The following is a 15,752-nucleotide window of genomic DNA, read 5'->3' as shown; positions in this document are numbered from 1 at the left end:
GCTCAGCGTTTTTACGTTCTGAGTTTAAATTCTGTAAAGGTCGACCTTGTCATTTAACCTTCAATTCGATAAAATAAATAAAATTTGAATACTCAACTAGATGTAATTGCCTTACCCAAACCACGAAATTGCTGACTTTGTGTCAAATTTGATATCAATAATTTCTTTCACAATTTGTTTGTACTTTTTTTATGTTTCACCATTCAAAGGTATCCTTTTGCAACTTTATCTTACTCGGGGATCTGCAAATATAATTATCAGTATGTGTCGATCAATCTTATTCTTTCCTACTGAAGATGGACTATCTCTTTAGGAATCAACTAGTTCAAATCTGGTTACCGAAATAATTACTATAAATTAATTATATCTAAGTACCTATTTCCGTATATAACATAGCGCAAATGCAGTAAAGTAGATTAATTATCTTACGTATAATTAAGATTCCGCTCACATGCAATGTACAGATGCCAGGCATCATGTGTACAGTCTAACTATAGACAAGTGCATTTTCCAAAATCGACATAGTATACTAAAGATCTTCAACAGTAGAAATACACCGAAGAAATAAATAATGAATCATTGCCAGTATCTCTGCCACTCATGAACTAAATTCCTTCAGTAATATTGTAAGCCTTGAAATATTTAATGATCTAAATTAGATAAGTTAGACATTGTTGTATGTACATGTCAATCATTATAGTTTGAAATCAAAAAGGAAAATTGCATTTACGTTCTGTTCAAAACCACAATGTAAATTTACTTCTCTTTATATGATATTAATTTACTGCATAAATTTAAATAAAATGTGTCTGCATATAGCATTTGGCAATCAAATCAAAATTCTGAAGACATGCACACTCCGTGTTGTGCCTAAACCATACAGTTATTGACAGAATTCTTGGTACATCGGAAAAGAATGTTTAGTGCATATTCTGCTTAGACCGATTGGGCTTTCCATCATTTCGGCGTCGATAAACTAAGTACAGGGGAACACTCCGTGCGCACTAAACCTTCTATGAAATTACTACCATTTGTGCCAAACTTTGAAACCATTAATATTATTATATATTTATTCATTGAGAGACAGAGAAAGAGAGAGTGAGAGACAGAGCGAGAGCGAGAGAGAGTGCAAGTGAGAGGTAGAGTGAGGGCGAGAGAGAGAGAGAGAGAGAGTAGCTCATGCCATCAAAGTGACACTGGGGTACAAATATACGAAGCGCAATATACTCAATATAACTATCCGTCCCATAATTATACACAAGGTACATGCGTCACAAGCGTATGTGCTCGACATGGTGATTTCATATGAAGACAAATGGAGCATGACCTTGTAGGTAGGGCGTAGTTACAATTTTTTTTTCAAGTTGAGTAGCATTTCCGACTCAAATAGTCACTGCATAAGGGTTGTTTAAGGATGTTGAACGAAACATCCATGTTCCCTGAGAGGAATTATCCAAAGCCCATAGAATTCTTCTTTGGTTAAGGTCAAAAGCCGACAAAGAAATCTGTGATCTTGAGCAGAATATTTTACACCGGGACAATCCATATACATGGTAACATTCCGATCAGTTAAGATCGAAGCTGGCAAAATCGTTAGCACGCCGGAAAAATGCTGAGAGGTATTTTGTTAGTCTTTGGGATCGATAAAATAAGTACGGGTTACGTAATGGGGTCGAACTAATCGACTAGTTCACTCTCCACAGGATTTCAGGCATTGTGGCTTTTCTATGAATGTTTTGCACTAACTTGTCGTGTCTGCTTTCACAAGCACAAACTATGTGAGTCACTCCTTCGACCCTCCTCCTGCACATTCAGCAGAAGTTCGTTGCTCTTATGTGGTATATATCTCTTTCTTCTTCTCACTCTTCTTCTTCGTCTTCTTCTTCTCTCTACTACTACTACTACTACTACTACTACTACTACTACTACTACTACTACTACTACTACTACTATTACTACTACTGCTGCTACTGCTGCTTCTGCCGCTGTTGCCGCTGCTGCCGCCGCGGCCGCCGTCTCTACCACGACCACCACTACCATCACCATCATCAACATCAACATTCTTCTTCTTCTTCTTCTTCTTCTTCTTCTCCTTCTCCTTCTACTTCTTCTTGTTCTTCTTCTCCTCCTCCTCCTCCTCCTTCTTCTTCTGGTTTGACTCTGGTTCAAGTTGATTTCCTGTAGGTTGCATGTGGGTGGCGGGTTACTACCTGTAACCTTAAGTAGTCACAAGTTTTAAGTTGCCTCTCAAGCACTTAGATCCCTCCTGATAATTTTTGCTGTCCCTAAGAGACAAACTTTCTTTAGGCGCCCTAAGGAGCGTCCTATTCAATCTTCCTCAGACATTTGTATATATCGTTTCTCACTGTTCTCAACGCACCAATTATTATAGGCATTACCTTTACAGTTTTCATACTCCAAATTCTTCCAATTTCTATGTTTCCCTGTTCAGTTCGTGTATTGGACGTATAAAAGTAGTTCTGTGTGTTTCATTACCTAGCAACTTCGATTTCTTTCCTTATTCCTGGCAAACAGAAACGTCTTATTCGTGTTATAGTTATTTATATTATTTCTTCATTAACATTAACTAGTTATATTTTTCGTTCTACAGTAAATATCTTATATTCCATTTATTTGTATAATTATAATGTCATGCTTGTTTTATAAATGAAAATTATCATTCAGCATTCGAAATTCATTCATTATTTCTCCTGTTATTTTTTTGTCTAGAAAATCTAATTCATGCATTATACTCTTCAGGATATTATTCTCGTAAGCTATTATTGGTACAAAAATTTAATGTGACCTGGGATCTTATGTTTGCATTTAGATCTCTGGTAGATGGTAAAGAATTACATTTATAACATATTTTTCAAGTGTTCTCTTTGTGTACGTACACTGTAGTTTTGGAAATTGATTGTCCGAAATAATTTGGAAGGATGTATTCGGTCTAATTCGCCTGTATCCTGAAGTCATACTCTCTTTACTCTTTTACTTGTTTCAGTCATTTGACTGCGGCAATGCTGGAGCACCACCTTTAGTCGAGCAAATCAACCCCGGGACTTATTCTTTGTAAGCCCAGTACTTATTCTATCGGTATCTTTTGCCGAACCGCTAGGTGACGGGGACGTAAACACACCAGCATCGGTTGTCAAGCAATGCTAAGGGGACAAACACAGACACACAAACACACACACACACACACACACACACACACACACGCACACACATATATATATATATACATATATACGACAAGCTTCTTTCAGTTTCCGTCTACCTAATCCACTCACAAGGCATTGGTCGGCCCGGCGCTATAGCAGAAGACACTTGCCCAAGATGCCACGCAGTGGGACTGAACCCGGAAACATGTGGTTGGTAAGCAAACTACTTACCACACAGCCACTCCTGCGCCTATCTCAACCTGCCTGCACAAATTGGTCGATTTTCTTTCTATAGCATTTGATTCTGGCTACAGTCTTGTTTAATGTGTTGATTTAAGTTGTTAGCGCCAGGTTTTGATATGACTAGTAGGCGTACTCTATAGACTATCATTTTAGTTTAGTAGATTTGTTCAGATTTATACTGGGTCTGAAAATACCGAATTTGCTCATTGCATATTCTGTGTCTCTTTCTTATTGGTACTACTAAAGTTATGGTTAACATTTCCAGATTTCTCTAGCATTGAATTTTCTTCAGCATGTCGTAATGAATGCAAGCTTTTCTCATACAACCACTCGCTTTGGCTTATGATTAGCGTAATCAGAAATCGGTCGTTCCTTTATATTAGCCTTGGTATCATAAAATTCTATACTTCTGGAAATACGTTTTTATATTATTTACATTTTGTCAATTATTCCACTTTCAATTTACAAGCTATATGTAAGAATGCTACGAGTATATGAATTTCAGTTGTTGCTAGTACGTTTGCCTTGAGGTAAAGTTGGTTTTTCCAAAGTGTTCAAGACGTGTGTTATCTCGAGCTCTCACAAAATTTTGTGGGGCCTATTTACGAATGTACCTGGTCTTAATAATATTTAACCCCCTTATTTGGAAGCTTCTTTTCCCTCTTTTCATAATGTCTGTAATATTTATTGTGCTTTTATTGTCTCCCAATATTCTCCATGTGATGTACATATCAGTTGGAACATCTCATTTATGGATATTCTCATATATTACCAACGGACCGTTTTAAACTTGCTGTTAGTGCTGCGTGGTTACATGATATATTTTATAATGTAACCATATGATATATTTATTATGTCGCATTGAATTTCAGTAGTTTGTTTCATTCAATGAAGTATTTATCGCATTTTATATTGTTGGAATATTTTCCGTTTTCTCCGTTCTTTTGTTTCCGATACTGTTAAAATGTTTTATATAATTCTGTTGTGTTCTTTCTACCCTTCATTTTTCCGTGATTTCTATTTCGTTTCATGTATTTCATTAATTTTATTATATTTCTGTCCCTATATGAACTTTGCCATACTGCTTATTTGAGTTTTGGGACAATTCTATGAATAAGCATAAAAGTAAAAACACACAAAAACACATTTTCATTTGTAACTAGTCGGCTTCATCATATATTATTTCGTTTATAGATGTGACAGTGATACATGTTTATATTGAATTTGCAATGCCTATAATGCCTATGTGTGTGACCGTATTATTTTATCCTATATATGGTTTTATTTTTGTGGGTAATTTCGTTGGCCCAAAGTGAGATGTGAGATATTCTCTCAATATTAATTCCGAAACTACAGCAGCGTATTCGGAAAACAGATGAAAGCATAAACATATATTGTGTTTGATTTATATCTTCCAGTTCCTTGCTTATTTTCTCTGTGCCACTCATCTCCCACACAAATTAAATATTAGCTCAAGCTCAAATATGGTGGGAATTGCTACCATAAAATTACAATTACACAGGCCATCATGGAACTAATGAGGCATATGATTGCTATAGCTAACACACTGAGATGATTCACAATATATCGAAATTCGAAAAGCATTATAGGAAGTTGACTGAAAAGTGTAAAACTATAATATCTTTAAAATTCATATTTTAGGTGAAGTCTCTATCCAGCGCCGGATTTGTACTGGCAGCTCTAAGAACAAAGAAATAAAGACCAATTCAGTCTGACATCTGTTCGAATCATGTCGAAAAGCAATTTGTAATCCTTATGATTTTTTTATATCTATCGATTTGTAAGTATCCAATCCAAAGCGAGCAACTATGTGTTCTTTAATATTGATTTCAAATGTTGGTACAAGCTCATCAATTTTTAGGTGAGGGGTAGGTCGATTCAATGGTCCTAATGCTTTGCTGGTACTTACTTTATAGATCCAGAAAGGATGGAAGGCAAAACCGATCTCAGCGGAATTTGAACTCAGGAGGTAAAAGCTGATGAAATATCACTCAGCAGATTTCCCGGCGTGCTGACTTTTCTGCCAGCTGTACCACGTTAAATATAACCTTTAATACTGCATTATATTTTCTTTAATACAGCTAATTAAAAATAGAGCGTGTTAAATGTTACGTTTTGGTCTGGTATAAATTGCCCCACCGTTTATAGAGTACACATCACTGGCATAACTATTGCTATGGTTTCGGATCAGCTACATGTACTTCCAATCGATATAATAAGAGGCTTAAACGCGGCGAGCTGGCAGAAACGTTAGCACGCCGGGCGAAATGCTTAGCGTTATTGCGTCTGTCGTTGCGTTGTGAGTTCAAATTCCGCCGAGGTCGACTTTGCCTTTCATCTTTTCGGAGTCGATAAATTAAGTACCACTTACGCACTAGGGTCAATGTAATCGACTTAATCCGTTTGTCTGTCCTTGTTTGTCCCCTTTATGTTTAGCCCCTTGTGGGCAATAAAGAAACAGATATAATAAGAGGCTTATATAGATATGCACAATCATGTATTTTCGTTCGAATTGAAATAATGGCATTAGTCTTAATGATCTACAAAGTCAATAAACATGTTTCGACTATCAAGTCATAAAATTTGATTGATGTTGAGTTTTTCGTTCCAAACACTGTTAAGATGACAATTATCACTACTCTACGAGTTTCATAATTTGACAAACTCGTAAGTGGACTATTGATGGAAGTACCACACGTGTGTAATAGAATATTTATGTAATTTTAAAAAGAAATCGGATGTTATAGAAATATTTGAAACATTTATTAATGCAGGTATAACATGAAATGCATAAAAAAGAAACTAAACCCATTAAAATGCTGAAATATTATTAACTTAGAAATATATAATTCAAATTTGTTTTAAGTTATACTATGGGGTAACACGTTGCATGTCCAAGGCTGACGAACACCAATGTAATATGGTAATGCCATATGAATTTAGTGCTAATGATCAAACATAACTTTATCAGCATCAAAGGAAAGTGGCATTGTATGTGTAATAGAAGTAACATAAAATATAATTGCGTAAATCATATCATTCAATGTATTCTATGTTAATAATTCTTTATTTTAAATTGAAAGAAGGCACGAAGAGGCGTACATAGACATCAGTTCATGTGAAATTGTGTCATTCATTATCGAGCGAATATAGACACATATTCCATGACTTAAGGTGTTCAGTCAACGGCAAAATAATAACCAAGATATCTATTCCGTTTAGATTCTTCATTTTAAGAGTACATTTTACTCTTTTAAAAATTGCTTTCTTCAATTTGGCTATGAAATATAATGCTGATTGTTCTGACTTAGAAATATTTTCTTTCAAGTTGGCTGCAATGGTTCGTTACTATTTAAAAAATGTGCCAATGTACCTAAGGATATTTTTACAACTTTGTCAGAGAAAAATGGTTTCATTATGTGTTTTATATATATGATTTTATGTTTAGTGTTCCACTTCATCTAACTACTTTCATTCAAAACTGGCTTCTAGCCGATATTTTAATAAATAACTGGGGACTCTGTCAGCTTGTGCAAATACATATGAATCATATGTCCTATTGACACACGCCAGCCAGAACTTTTTGGTGAGGTGGAAGCCCCAGATATATAATTACAAAGAATATACTATTTTTGATAGATCTCTTGGAATGAGATAAAATGTGTACACTTCACTTTAAAATATGAGGCGTTAACCTTGTAATAGCTCTGTTGAAAAATGATACAATCTAATACAAAAAAATAATGTTTTAATAGTATAGGTTAAAGTAAATTAATAGGAAGATGAATTTTGAATTTAATTTCATCACGAAAGAGAAAGAAAGAAAGAAAGTGATATATATATATATATATATAAGGAATATATATATAAGGAATATATATATATATATATATATATATATATATATATATATATATATCACTTTCCTTATATCCTTATACGGTTTTGAGTCATTTGACTGTGGTCATGCTGGAGCACCACCTTAGGATATAGAACGGTTTACGATCTTGCTTGTCATCCTTCCATAGAAGCCATGTTAGTCTCTGTATCGTTCGAATTTTAGAATATGTACCGTTGTAGCTAGTACAGAGTTAATTTATTTTTCTTATTTTTAATGTGTTCTGTCCTATATTTGTCATTCCATTACCTATTTTCTGTTTTGTAGTTGGGGGATTCGCGATTGTATTACCTTCAGTTATGTTGTTATGTTGTGAACTGTAGCTCAACGTTATTTTTAGATCAAGTTTAATGTCACTAGAAAACTTGGACGAGAATATTCTCACAGTTTTTGTTTTAGTGCAGCCTGTGTATAGTAGTAAAATAAACAGACAATCTAAACCTACATCACTCATGTTTGTTTGAATATTTTCTGTTTTATTTGTGCTTTTTCGGCAGTGAAATATCACTCTATAATTTAATAGTCGTAATCTTCATACCTTTGCATTTAATTGATCCTAGTTATACTGAGTATTGTACGCTTTATTTTTCGTTTTCTTTTTGCATCAGATTGAAAATACTCAACTGTACCTCTCATTTGTGCAGTGGTGCTATTCTAATAACTCTGTTAATAGTATGAGTTGGGCACCGCTAGTGTCTTTACGCCTAGTGTTGGAACCCCGACTACATGTAAAAATTATATCCTAATTACAGGATAAAAATATAAGTATATGTATATAAGTATAGCAATTAATTTTCAAAATACACATAGTTTTCTTAATTTTCTTCTTTGCTTTTGAAACAATATTATACTATATTTTTGAAGAGAGAGAGAGGAGAGAGAGAGAGAGAGAGAGAGAGAGTGAGAGAAAGAGAGAGGTGGGGAGTGGTCGTGAGTTTCAAAATTTAGGGATTTACCGAGTAAATGTGATAGCACTGAAAAACTGATTGTGGATGCTAACGGCACGGTGTGGAGACCCGTTCACATTATTGGATTTCACGAATCACAAAACATTTAACACTTGATGAATGCGGACAGGACTAACTAAAACATAGATGCTGCTGAGAAAAAAATCTCCAGGAAATGCTATGTATAATAATTACGAAAAACTTTCGACACAAAGCCAGCAGCGTATGAAATGATTAAAATTGTAGTGTAGTGTTATAGAACAAAAGTTTGGTTAGAATGCCGCGTATCAGCATTTTGCCTATTGTTTCATTTTGACATCTGACCCAAAAAACAAAAAAGTGCGATAAAGTACAAAACATAATGTGTGTTGGAACATCGTTTGTTGTACATGAATAATAGTACATCTGTCACAATGGTCAATAACTGTGTTGTCATTTGCATTTATGAAAAAAATATCCTATCCTTTATAAGTAGACAATTTAATTAAAATTAGTTGACACATATGTAACGCTCGAAACAACCAGAAAACTGGCGTTTAATAAAGAAATCAAATACACTGTTTAGTGTTTAGTTCTTTATCGTAAGAGTACATTTTACTGGTTTTTCAAAATGTTTTGTTCCGTTTTGCTATAAAATATAATATTGATTGTAGTTACTTGTAAATATATTCTTTGAAGTCCGTGTTCATATAGCGTTACTATTGAAAATAAAGTTCGATTCTTAGTATACCGCCAATTTACCTCAGGATATTTCTTCACTTTTGCCAGGCAAAAACTTTCATTGTTTAGGCTATTTTGTGTTTTGAATGTGCGGTTCCACTTCACCTCATCATACTCAAAGACATCTGACTTACAGCCAATAATTCTATTTACATCTGGAGTTTAACATTCGCCACAAATATGTATGTCATTTACAAAAGCCACTGAAAGTGTGTTCTGGTGATGGCAGGCTCAGATATATAATTAGGAAGAGTGGCTTTTAAAAATAATTACTATATAGGTAGAAATAATATTACAATGGGCGCATACACCTTAGACTGTCAGGTGGTAGGTTATTTTTATAAGTCGTTGAAAATATTCTCTAATAAAATGTAATAGTGTTCTTCAAAACAGATTTAGATTCTGATGAATTAAACGGATACGAGCGTAGAGAACGAGAGAGAGAGAGAGAGAGAGAGAGAGAGAGAGAGAAGGGGATAGAGAGGAAAGAGGGGGAAAGAGACAGACAAGTGGGAAGGAAGAGAGTAAGTAAGAGAGAGGAGGTGTTCCACAGATTCTATAGTTAAAGGAAACTATCTACAGTTTATATTGGATTTGCAAATCTAAATTTGGAAAGCAGGTGCAATTGAGAAAATATCTTCAGAAAATTGTAAAGAAATAATGATGGTGTACAATATAACTATATTTATGCCGATTTAATACATAATAGCAGCTCCTACGATGGATTTTGGTAAAAGGGAAGCACCTATTTCATGAAGTTATTTTGCAAGACAAAATCGCTGCGGAAATCTATGGGAGATGAATAGAGCCCGGAATTATTGCTGCCCATCTTAAACCACAGGAAAAATCTGGGTATCATTGTTTCAGACTGATTATTTCCATGTCATAGGTTAACTCCAGTGAGAACGGCGAAATTCCGCGACCGCATTTATTGCCTCGCGAGAAGGTTCGGACCCATAAATCAGGTGGTAAGATTTTGGCTTCAGTGTTCTGTGACTAAGAGCGAGTACTCTTCATAGAATATCTACTAAAAGAGTAGAACCATCACCGCAGAAACCTACATGTCTTTGTTGACCCAACTGCATAAAGATTTGAAACAGAAACGCCTTGGAAAGCTGAGCCAGAATGTCCAACCTTGCAGGACAATGCACCAACACACAACAGCACATAAAACTCTACAGAAAATATGCAACTTTGGCTTCAAATATGTAGACCACCCCCTGACTCTCCCGACTTCGACTACCACATCTTTCCACAACTAATAAAACATATCAAGAGAACGAAATTTCACTCCGAGTCGGAAGTGGTGGCTACTGCATAGGCCTAGTTGGAGGTCGACTTCTTTTTAGAGGTCTTAGAAAAACTGAAGGACCGCTGCAATAAATGTGTGAATCTGAGAGGGGAATATGTTGAATATGATCGTAATTAACTGATCCTCCTCTATTTTGTTTTACCCAAAGCCAGGAACTTTTCTGCAAAGCACTCGTGTGTTCAGTAAGTAACCAAATACATTTAATCTACTCGGATAGTCAAATTTAATTATATATGTACTTATGGTAGGAGATTAACTGTTTCAGACATTCTAGGAAAAAATCTGTTATAGTGTACCAGAGAAAAATACCTGTACTGTGCAATAAAAAAATCATCAACAAATGTCATGACAATAATCACCGAAATAAGTGAATCTTATGGAAGTGGTCAGTTAATGTCTTTAACGTATAACATAAAATACTGAAATAAATGTGATTCCCCTGCTGCTTAGCCGCAGTAAGTGCTGATAATTGAGCACTAATAATATAAGGATTACGAGCTTCAATCTTCCTTCTTTAAGTCGGATTTATAGTGTGTATGTACAAGGCTATTAAACAACATAGTTACACATTTTTTCAGTTTGTATGATTTGATTTTGAAGTAGAAGGTTAATAAATCGCGTAAGGTCGTGCGATCATACACTTTAACGATGATTTGATTTACAGCCTGACAAAGAGAAGCGCACTATTGAGATTTAAATTGAGTGCATTTTAAGACAAATTATTGTTAATATTCCTTGCAAACGACGACTTGTTAACAAAAGGAGTGACAAAGAGAGAGCGTTGCACCTGGGAGTAGTTAACATCTGCTAGCAAGAATGCGTCTCATAAACGGAAAGATTTTATATATAGTTTGAAACATTTGTGTCTCTGAAAAATAGCTATTGTAAATTAGAGTGTAAGTATCTCGAATACTTTCAAAAACAAGCAAGATTTACTGAAATATATTCTAGGCAAAGATAGAAAAATCTCAAAACAGAATTGATGGCGGCGTCTCAATATAAACACTTGCAAATTCAAACACAAACATATGCATATACCTTTCCTTGTATATTTCAGATTATTTGCAATCTTTCACTGATCATAGCAACTGAAAATACAGTCGCCATACTTGACTGTTTCCATGCTATATTTCAAATAATTATCTCTAGTTTTTATCAATATTTTCATTTCTATCGTATAAAATTCTGATTTACCATGTTTCTATGATTTCAACTATTATTTTGCATACTCTTCTCAAGAAGAAAAAGAATACACATAATACAATAAGAAAGAAGGGGCGCATAATATTGTTTATATATTTGGTTATCTCTGCAGTCACATAGAATAAATTGCATTCTGTCTTATTTTATTGCATTAATCGTTTTGCGTTTAATGTAATGTTCCTTGTCGAATGAAACATAGCGATGAGAAAACAACTGATAAAATCATATTTAAAATCATCTAACTCACAAGAGAAATATATAGCGTTACATTGTATGCATCAAGAGAAGAAACTGTATTACAGAAGCCGGAAACGCTACGAATAAAACATATAGTGGTATGTAATGCCCATTTATAGCTTGAGTGCAAATACCACCCTTGCCACCACTGTTACCCAAATTGGGCATTGATAAAATATGTACCATACAAGTACTGGGTATGATGTAATTGATTATACCTATTTCTTTACTACCCACAAGGGGATAAACACGGAGAGGACAAACAAAGACAGACAAACGGATTAAATCGATTATATCGATGCCGGTGCATAACTGGTACTTAATTTATCGACCTCGAAAGGATGAAAGGTAAAGTCGACCTCGGTGGAATTTGAACTCAGAATGTAGCGGCAGACGTAATACGGCTACGCATTTCGCCCGGCATACTAACGTTTCTGCCAGCTCGCCGCCTTCAATGTAATTGATTATACCATCTCACAGAAAAGTCACTTTTTGTCGCGTGAAATTATGATTTTGAGGGAGGCACAAAACATGACTTTCAAGTAGTACAAAGAGAATTAAGAAACCGGGTACTGCACAATTCTGATTTCCAACCAATTTATAAACAAGTATTAAATCGTATGTCACGTAAAGCCATCGAGAAGATGATTTATGTGGTAAGCTAAGAATAGCATTGAATGTTAAACGTAATAAAAAGAGTTTATGTATTACACCAAAGTTAGCTACTCAAGCCTGGTTAATATAATTTCAAATATCGAACGCTACATATGACGCAATTACACCTACATCACAAAGCAACATGTTACCTCCGAAATTCTACTTAGTGCCCAAGAGGAAAATCCTGCATTTGAAAGGTAAAAATCGATAGAATCACCCTCACACCAGCCGAAAGCATCACTAGACAAAACATATATATAAGAGTCAATAAGCTTAAGGAAATATATAAAAAATAAATGCACGCAATCAGGTGTGGAGAAGGAGAAGGTTTTACAGTTCTCTTTCAATACTATGACATTATCCGAATGCCTACTCTAACATCAAATGGAATATCTTTGACAGCGCTCCTCCTTACTCAGTTTTAGATTGTAATTGTGAAATTTGCCTTCTTGAGAAACTGCAGGTACTTCAACAGCCCATATTATCCATCAACAGGGATAATGCATTACCTTATTGCATGCTTTATTAATGAACTGCAGGTTTCTGGCTCTTCAACAACCCTACTATGACACCTTATATGTAACTGATCACCCACAAGTGTATGATATATAATTCTTACCAAGTGTATGATATATAATTCTTACTAAGCCTACTTAGGATAGGTACGTGCCTGAAATCGTAACACACTGCTATTAAACATTTATTCCAACGTATCGACTTTTGTCAACAATGTGTTAAAATTCCACATTGAATGATGAACGATCTTCTCTATTTACACCGATGCTCAATACAAGGACGTGGTACCAGTGTATATACGAAGCACCAGACTTTCACAATTTGGTTCGACAGAATGAAGTAAAAATGATGATTAATCTATTAAGTTCGTAAAGAATGCAGTGACGAGGGAAGTTAAATTTTCTTAAGCAATACACAAATATAATAGCATCCAAATTTATCCAAACTTATCCAACGACGAATGAGAATTTACGAAAGACCTCAAAACAGTATTATTTATTGTTACCATCAGATTACCTGAATATTAAATCAACGACTGGCACATATATTATGTTCATTTGTTCTTCTTTTCTTTCTCGGTTAACACGCGTCTGTCAACAGATTTATACTTAGCTACTAATTAAATGATATGTCCATATTATTTTGGTCAATTTAGACAATTTCATAAAATTTGAAATTCATGTCTTTAGGTTAACACTGTATTATCTATACAACTTTCATTATGGTAGACTGCACTTACAGGAATTGTTTATGCCAATACTGTCTACCTGTCGGTATTTTGACCAATGTTACATAAAATTTACGTAACTATATTACTTTTTATTTGATATATTTTATTTATTTCTGTCTACCTAATTATCATATATTGTTTCAATAACTTCTTTTCCTTTTGCCACCTATTCTTCTTCCCCGTTTTCCATTTAGAGATTCACAGATCTGGGTTTGGACCTGAAAGATTAATTCTTTATGTATTGACACTTAACGTAATCTAAAGTTTCACAACAAAATATTACTAGCAATACATCATCATCATCATCATCATCATCGTCATCATCGTCATCATCATCATCATTATCATCATCATCATCATCATCATCATCATCATTACTGAGTGGGAAAGCAGCGCATGTCATCAAAGTGACACAGGGATACAATTTTACGAAGCTCAATATAACCATCATGACTACCCGTCGGATAAGGGTACGCTAGGCACATGCATCACAAACATATGCGTATGATATGGTGATCTTATATCAAGATACACAGCGCATGGCCAAGCAGGTGGAGTCCAGTTAGAATGTTTTTAAGATTGAGTAGCCCATCCCGCTCCAAATGCCCCTGAATGAGGTTTGTTTAAGGATGGTGAACAAAACACCAACGTTTCCAGATGGTATTATTCAAACCCTGAAAAAAGTTACTCTCCAGCCACGGCTAAGATGTTACCCCACTACTTCTGCTTGTGGTCAGAGATGCACATATCCTAAGCCACTAAGGGACATGCTCAACTTGTGAAGGTCAAGCAATTGACATGCAAATCTGGGGTATTGAGCAGAATATTTACTATAGCCTATCTGTTAAACCAAGACAAGTCAATGAACATGATAATATTTCCAATTAGTTAAGATCAGAAGACTTGAGCGTCACTGCCTGGTATTGTATCATGGTATTTCTTCTTCTTCTTCTTGCTGTTGTTGTTTTTGTTATTAATACCTTTGCACATCTTCTAACGCTGGAGATGTACTACGGTGTCAGCGGTTCACTACCACTGAACTAAAGTAACACCTCTTATTTTCGAGGAACTTCTGGAGTATTCGGGCGGTTCCAAGCAGTGCTGTTTTCTCCAAGTGCTCCAACCTTATTCCACCCACTATTTGTTCCAAGTAATTCTCAAGATTTTTGCTCGCTGTTCCCAGGAGACAGGAGACAGGCAAACGTTTCAGTTGTCTCTTGTATCGTGTTTTTCTTGTCTGTCTCCTGTCAAAGCTTGTTTACACAGCGATCACCACTTCAACTCGTTATGGCTTAACAGCCCTTGGCATTTGTTTTTACTGTTTTGTTTTTACTGTCCTGTTTTGTTATCCTTTTTAAACCTCCGCAGATTCCAAATTTTATTCACTCTCATAATTTTTATGAATAACTGGGCTAACGCTTCGTGTGCGCATGGATTCGAGGTGAAATTTAGCACCCTACCACTATCAGCTGATTTCCTCTTATGATCCTTCGTGAGTATCGTCTTTAGGTCTGTTATGTTATGAATCCCATACTTGGTCTGTTAAGTTTTAGTAGGTGAGTTCTGTGTGTAATCTAGTTTGCATTTTCCTTCTTAGTATTTTCATTATTCTAGATATTTTTCAAAAGTTTTTAACTTATGGTAGACAGGGGGTGTCTTCAACAGTTATATTCTACTTCCCTATTTTTTTGTAGAATGTTTTCGCATTGGATGTAAACAGTTTATTTTTCTTGTAAAACTTGTTTCTCATCTCAAACCTTCGTATTCTTTGAGAATTCGTTTGGACTTTTTGTTGCAGTGTCTCTTTTGTTAAAAGAAATTCTACCCTTGGCTAGAATCTGTGTTTTCTCTTCATCTTTCTTCCTTTTCTGATTTTTACATTCTTTCTACGATTTAGTTTATTCAGTATTGATATTTCACCTCGTATCATTTCAATCGCTTTTCAATAATAAGTTTCCAGTTTGGAATTCTTATCAGGTTTGTATTTCTATGTTTTCTTTTTCAGAGGCATACAACTGGATTCAATTGTTTTAGCAACTGCATAATAATGCCATTTAATTTAGTGAGATCTGGTTTTAATTCTTGTATAATTTCCTTTGTTACA

At 34.9% G+C, this 15,752-nt stretch overlaps 1 non-coding gene across 1 annotated transcript; it reads right to left on the bottom strand.

The window, feature by feature from the left end:
- Window positions 1–7,411: 7,411 nt before the first annotated feature.
- LOC115211374 lies at window positions 7,412–7,515 on the bottom strand. Its single transcript, XR_003881634.1, has one exon. It is a non-coding gene; the product is annotated as a U6 spliceosomal RNA (small nuclear RNA).
- Window positions 7,516–15,752: the final 8,237 nt, after the last annotated feature.

Source organism: Octopus sinensis, linkage group LG4, assembly GCF_006345805.1.
Source record: "Octopus sinensis linkage group LG4, ASM634580v1, whole genome shotgun sequence".
Taxonomy (NCBI): Eukaryota; Metazoa; Mollusca; class Cephalopoda; order Octopoda; family Octopodidae; genus Octopus; species Octopus sinensis.
Note: the sequence above shows the minus strand (reverse complement) of the source record. Positions and strands in the feature narration are given on the sequence as shown.